Source organism: Glycine soja, chromosome 20 (genome assembly GCF_004193775.1).
Source record: "Glycine soja cultivar W05 chromosome 20, ASM419377v2, whole genome shotgun sequence".
Taxonomy (NCBI): domain Eukaryota; kingdom Viridiplantae; phylum Streptophyta; class Magnoliopsida; order Fabales; family Fabaceae; genus Glycine; species Glycine soja.
The window spans coordinates 27439890-27447697 of record NC_041021.1 but is presented as its reverse complement, the minus strand read 5'-3'; positions in this window follow the sequence as shown (position 1 = coordinate 27447697).

The following is a 7808-nucleotide window of genomic DNA, read 5'->3' as shown; positions in this document are numbered from 1 at the left end:
CCAGCCATGAGCCAAAATCCCAACTTACCATAAACCTTGACCCAGGATGAGAATGTCAATCCTTGGCTTCGGAAGAAAGCAAAAAAGAAAGGAAATTCCCAATCAAAAGAGCGGGAGAAAACAAAAAGAAGAAAATTCTCAATCAAAGATTAAGAGAAAGCAAAAAAGAAAGAAAGTTCCCAATCAAAGATCAGAAGAAAACAGAAGAAATATACAAAAAGGTCTTTGGACCAGACAATATCTGAACAATACAGAATTATCACCAAGTAAACAAGAAAAAGAAAGGAAACCACAACCTAAAGTGGTCCTCTCCCTTTGATTGCCAACCAAAATCTTGTGCGCTAGTGACTTTCTCGCCCCACACTAAACAAAAATAGAAAAGGAAAAGGCAAGAACACTCAAAGCCACATTCCCCACTAGAAAACAAACCATTCCCAAGAAAAAGTCCTATTGATCCATGATCACGCATGTAATCTTTGATTTGATAGGAAATGATTTGCAAAATCAAGTCATGACATATCTATGGTTCGGAATTAGGATGAAACACTTAATCGTGTGAGATTGATACACTTTGAGTGATTTCCTTCTATTTTTGTCGGACCCAGTGTTTCCTCTAAATGGTCATTTAGAAACGAAATGCTAACATCCAAGATCTCATTTATGGTTATGAGAAAATTTCATCAGCATAGTCTCCTTCCTCAGTAGACACATTGTTTTTCATCCAAAAAGCATATGTTGCTCTAATCAGTTGGAAGTTTTTGTCTCTTTACTAAAGCATGTTCGCATTTTAGTGAAGAGAACACCGAGACTATTTTAGTCTCACAGTTATCCAGAACTATGTAGGTCTGAGTTCCTCATTACAAATTGAGGATACGTAGGAGCAAGAGCCTCACTTTTGTCGGTCGCCCCACAATCTGACCCTGAGGTCATGTGACATGCGGAGACAAATTATGGTCATCCGCACACCTTTTTGCCATCCAGAGACGATCGAGTCCGATGGCACCCAGAGACAAATTATGGTCATTCTGCACCTTTGTCATCTAGAGGCGGCGGGCCCGATGACACGCAGAGACAAATTATGGTCATTCTGCATCTTTGTCATCCAGAGGCGGCGGGCCCGATGACACGCAGAGACAAATTATGGTCATTCTGCACCTTTGTCATCCAGAGGCGGCGAACCCGATGACACGTAGAGACAAATTATGGTCATTCTGCACCTTTGTCATCCAAAGGCGGCGGGCCCGATGACATGCGGGGAATCTTTTGGTCCCGCACTTTTTTTCACCTTTTGTCATCCAGAGGCGGCGGGCCCGATGACATGCGGGGAACCATTTGGTCCCGCACTTTTTTTTCACCTTTTGTCATCCAAAGGCAACGGGCCCGATGATATGCGGGGAACCTTTTGGTCCCGCACTTTTTTTCACCTTTTGTCATCTAGAGGCGGCGGGCCCTATGACATGCGGGGAACCATTTGGTCCCGCACTTTTTTTTCACCTTTTGTCATCCAGAGGCGGCAAGCCCGATGACATGCGAGGAACCTCTTGGTCCTGCACTTTTTTTCACCTTTTGTCATCCAGAGGCGGCGGGTTCGATGACATGCGGGGGAACCTTATGGTCCCGCACCCTTTCTTTCACTATCTAGAGACAATCAAGTCCGATAGCATGCAGAGACAAATTATGGTCATCCGCACCCTTTTGCTATCTGTAAGACTCGATGCCTAATAACACGCAGAGACTAACGTCGTCTTCTGCACCTTTTGTCATTCAGGGACAGCGAGTCAGGCGGTGGACGGAGATACCTTATGGTCATCCGCGCCTTTCGTTGACCGGCAGGAATGAATTCGGCAGTATCAGGATGATGTTGGTCATTCGGTGATGACCATTTTCAAAATTTTTGCAGGTTTTTTTCACTCTCGTCGTCCGGAAACATTCAAGTCCAGCGACGCGAGGAATTCTTCTCTGCTGGGCAGAGACGATTGGGTGCAACGGCAAAGGGAAGTGTCGCGGTGTCCAACTTTGTCGTTTTCAAAACATTGAAGTTTATTGACGCTTCTGATGCCTTTTCTTTTCTTACTGAACGACAGGTTCCGCTGGCGGGGATATTGACCGGCCGAATGATGTTCCGCTCGAACGAAATTAGTCTGTTATCTTTACTTCCCTTTTATCTCCAATAAAAGACAAGTAAAGAGGGGCAACTGTCATACCCTAATTTTGTCCGGGGACCATCTGTTTATTGGGATGCGACCTTCGCTTGACCACTTCGAGGTACTTGACACCCATTGTTAGGCAATCCGTGAAGTTTCGCGACATGTCGGGAGTCGAAAGGAAGCGTTAATGCGCAATCCGTAAAGTTCCGTAACATTCTAGAAGCCAAAGAGGGGACGATTGCATAATCCACAAGGTTTCATGACATTACGGAAAGAAAATAAGTATCGTTACGTAATTTGTAAAGTTCCGTAACGTTATGGAAAAAGAATCAACAAAAAAAAGGCAGAGGGGGTGTATTTAGTAAACAGGTGGGTGCAAATAACAATCAGGCCCACTTGGGCCTTCCAGGATGTTCCAACAGAAGGCGGTGCCTTCTGGTGGAAGCAACCCAGCTCGCCTGGACGAGCTGGGCGGCAACCACCTCCCTCTTTTCCCCTCTAAATAGGGGAAGGAGGGCAGAACAAATTCATTCAACCCTCTTGGTATCAGAGATTCACTTAAAATTAGTGAGGAAAATTGTTTCCGTGAAGAAAATCCAAGCCGAGGCGCTTCCGTAACGCTTCTGAGACGTTTTCGTGGGCGATTTCATGAAGATTTTCCACCGTTCTTCATCGTTCTTCGTTCGTTCTTCGGTCTTCAACCAGTAAGTTCCCAAAATCGAACCTTTCAATTCATTCTATGTACCCTTAGTGGTCCCCACTTGTTTCGCGTGCTTTTACTTTTATTTCATTTACTTTTCGTATCCCCTTTTGACGTGCTTTAGTCATTTATTTAAGTCATTTTCTCGCCTAATCAAAAATAAAATAAATTTTCACCGATCATTTGAGTTGTAACATCTTTTGATTTCTGTTAGAATAAAATTCGACCGATCTTTCACGTCGTAACCACGTTTATAACCAAAAAGAGGCAAAATAATAATATAATAATAAAAAAATATCTTTAAATAAAATAATTAAAAAAATCAATCGGACATCTTTCTTTGGGATTTTCTTTCTTAATCGAATTGACTAATAACCAAAGTGAAACTAAGGCTAAAATCAATTCATAAATCAAACTTTTGTCATCACTTAAAAACCATTTTTAAAGGGTCCAACGCCTTGAAATGGTCCTCTTCGCTTTTAATTGGTTAAACATGGATTTTTAAAAGCCTAAAATCAATACATAGCTTTGCCACCTCTTTCAAAAAACCAAGAGATCATTAATGGTTCAATGCCTTTATGTTTTCTCTCCCTTCAAAAGAATCGAAAGATCGTTTAATGGTCCAATGCCTTAAATGACCTTTTATTCAATCAAAATATATCTTGCAAAAAAGGATAAAAACAACTTAACCAACGTTTAGTTCTGAAAGAACTACGTAGGTCTGATTTCCTTATCACAATTGAGGAATACGTAGGAGCAAGGGAAACACCCTTGTCGACCACCAAAGGATAAAAAATCCAAAAGGCACAAAAGGACATAAAAAGTGTAAAAAAGGGGAGATAAAACAAATTGAAGTCATATTTGCACACTTGATTAAAGGCTGTTGTCCCTTGTGACGGATGCGTGGGGTGCTAATACCTTCCCCGTGCGTAAATACAACTCCCGAACCTTTCACACTTAAAGTTCGTAGATCACGCCTTTTCCGATTTTTCTGACGTTTTCCTCAAATAAACGTTGGTGGCGACTCTGCGTATTTTCCTTTCTTGGAAGACGCACCCACGAGTCTCGCGTCGCCCTCCCGTTGAAGGGTAGGTTGCGACAGTTGGCGACTCCACTGGGGACTATTGTTAGAGAGTTAGGCCAATCAATCAGTGTGCTTTCCTTACTATGACTTCCCTTTTGTTCTTTTTCTTTGTCTTTTCGTTCTTATGTTCTTGTATATATAAACTCTTTTGATGCTTTTAGTGTGTTTTAAAATGTATGCATGTGGTAAATATTTATTCACTTGATGCACACAAATACCAACACTATTTGCACACACGGTGAGTTGAAAAGGGGCCCTATACCCGGGTCCATGGGAACATAAGGAGTAGAGGTGAATTTGTGGTCATGCTAGGTCTCCGACTTGCTTGATTACAGTGAACCCTCATCTAGAGTTTTTCTCTTTGATAACATATTGTTGCTAGTAGGGGCACAAAGCAAACACGCTGCGTGCCATTTTTTACACTGCCATGCATGTAGTCCTAAATGTCGTGTACCCCTTTGATTATATTTGTTTGTGGATATTGTCGAGCTATGTACATCCCCGCGTTATACCTTTCGCATATGCATCATGCACGGGTCTCGTCTTGATCCCCTCACTTTGGCAAACCAACGGAGGGTCCGTGTCGCCTTCTTAAATACATACGTCGAGCGCCATGCTGCCCAAACTTTGTATCTAAGAAGGGGAATATTTCCCGGGACAATTCATCCTCTACTCCAAAATGTTATGAATGCAATCAACCTGGACATTTGAGGGTTGATTGTCCAATTTTCAAGAAAAGAATAGAGAAATCTGAAAAGAAAGTTTTTAATGAAAAGAAGGCAAAGAAGACCTACATTACATGGGATGACAATGATATGAACTCATATGAAGATTCATAAAACAAAGTTGTAAACCTGAGTCTAATGGCTAAGAATTATGAAAGCGATGAAGAGGTAACATCTTCCAATAACAACTTATCCATTTCATTTGATGAATTACAAGATGCATTTGCTGATTTACATAAAGAATCAGTTAAACTTGTAAAATTGGTTTCATCTTCTAAGAAAACAATTTCAGACTTATAAAAAGAAGTTTTAAAATTAAATAAAGAATTAGAAAATCTTAAGACTGAAGTTATAACTTTAAGATCAAATGATAGAATTCATTCTTCTACTATGCATGATGGTAGAAGAGTTGGTACATAGATAGCAGATGGTACATCTACATGCTACTTTAAGAAAAATAGCAACAATATTAAAATGATATGGGTCCCCAAAGGATCTTTTGTTAAAACTAACACACAAGGACCCAATAAAGTTTGGGTACCTAAGTCACAAATATGATTATATAGGTATCCTTGAAGAAGAGTTGGTACATAGATAGTAGATGCTCTAAACATATGACGGGAAATGCATCAAAGTTCACTCATATCTCTCCCAAGAAAAGCAGACATGTGACTTATGGCGAAAACAATAAAGGTAGAATTCTTGGAGTTAGAAAAATAGGTACAAACTCATCTTCCTCCATTGAGAATGTTCTACTGGTTGAAGGTCTTAAGCACAGTTTGCTAAGTGTTAGTCAATTATGTGATAAAGGCTATCTAGTATCATTTCATTCTCATAAATGTGTTATTAAAAATGAGCATGATAGGAATATAAAGCATATAGGTTATAGAACAAATAATGTTTACATGATAGATTTAAATAAAAAAAACAAGACCATGATCAATGTTTTCTTAGTAAGGATGATGATCCATGGTTATGGCATAGAAGGATTGCCCACATATACATGTAACATTTAAATAAACTGATTTCAAAAGATTTAGTTATTGATTTACCAAAACTCAAATTTGAAAAAGATAGATTATGTGATGCATGTCAGAAAGGAAAACAAGTAAGGGTTTCTTTTAAATCTAAGAATATTGTGTCAACAACTCAACCCTTACAACTATTGCATATTGATCTGTTTGGTCCTTCTAGAACTATGAGTTTTGGAGGGAACTATTATGCTCTTGTTATTGTTGATAATTACTCTAGATATACATGGACATTATTTCTTTCTCATAAAAGTGATGCATTTCATGAATTCAAGAAACATGCCAAAGTTATTCAAAATAAGAAAAATCTTAAAATTGCATCTATCAGGAGTGATCATGGAGGAGAATTTGGAAACAAAGATTTTGAATCATTTTGTGATGAACATGGCATTGAGCATAATTTTTCTGCACCCAGAACTCCTCAACAAAATGGAGTTGTTGAGAGGAAAAATAGATCCTTAGAAGAAATTGCTAGAACTTTACTAAATGATACTTTTCTTTCAAAATATTTTTGGGTTGAAGCCGTAAATACTGCATGTTATATCATGAATAGAGCTTTAATAAGACCAATCTTGAAGAAAACTCCATATGAGTTATATAATGGAAGAAAACCTAACATTTCACATCTTCATGTATTTGGATGTAAATGTTTTGTGCTATACAATGGTAAAGATAATTTAGGTATGTTTGATGCTAAATCTGATGAAGGTATTTTTTTTGGGTATTCATTGCAAAGTAAAACATTTAGAGTATATAACAAAAGAACTATGATTATTGAAGAATTCATTCATGTTTCTTTTGATGAATCTAATGCAATTTTGCCAAGAAAAGATATACTAGATGACATTTCAGAATCATTAGAAGACATGCATATTCATGGAGAAGATCACAAAGGAAAAAGAGATGGAAATAATGAAGATTCTCAAATTGATGAAATCAAAACAAATGATGATCTTCCAAGAGAATGGAGAGCTTCTAGATATCATCCTCTTGACAACATCATTGGTGATATATCAAAAGGGGTAACCACTAGACATTCTCTTAAAGATATATGCAATAATATGGCTTTTGTTTCTATGATTGAACCTAAAAAATTTGAAAGAATCCATAATTGATGAACATTGGATAATAGCTATGTAGGAAGAGTTAAACCAATTTGAAAGGAACAATGTTTGGGAGTTAGTTGAGAAACCTCAAAATTACCCAATTATTGGAACAAAATGGATATTTAGAAACAAGTTAGATGAAAATGGCATAGTTATTAGAAATAAGGCTAGGTTAGTAGCCAAAGGATACAATCAGGAAGAGGGGATAGACTATGAGGAAAAATATGCTCCTATTTGCTAGATTAGAAGCCATAAGAATGTTATTAGCCTATACATCCATTATGGATTTTAAACTTTATCAACTGGATGTGAAGAGTGCCTTTTTGAATGGCTTTATCCAAGAGGAAGTATATGTAGATCAACCCCCTGGATTTGAAAAATCGGATAAGCCCAGTCATATCTTCAAATTGAAAAAGGCTTTATATGGCTTAAAGCAAGCCCCTAGGGCTTGGTATGAGCATCAGAGTAAGTTCCTTTTAGAGAAGGATTTCTCTAAAGGTAAAGTGGATACTATCTCTTCATTAAGAAGAAATTAAATGATATTTTATTAGTTCAAATCTATGTTGATGATATTATCTTTGGATCCACTAATGACTCTTTATGCAAAGAATTCTCTCAAGACATGCAAAGTGAGTTTGAAATGTCAATGATGGGAGAACTTAATTTCTTTCTTGGGTTGCAAATCAAGCAAACCAAGAATGGAATTTTTGTCAATCAATCAAAGTATTGCAAGGAATTGATTCATAGATTTGGGATGGAGAATGCTAAGCATATGGCTACACCAATGAGTACTGCTTGCTATTTGGATAAAGATGAAATCGATCAGTCAATAGACATTAAGCAATATCGAGGTATGATTGGATCACTTCTTTATTTATCTGCTAGTAGACCAGATATAATTTTTAGTGTGTGTATGTGTGCTAGGTTTCAATCAAATCTCAAACAATCACATCTTAGTGCCGTTAAGAGAATTATAAGATATCTGTTAGGCACCATGAATATAGGTTTATGGTAT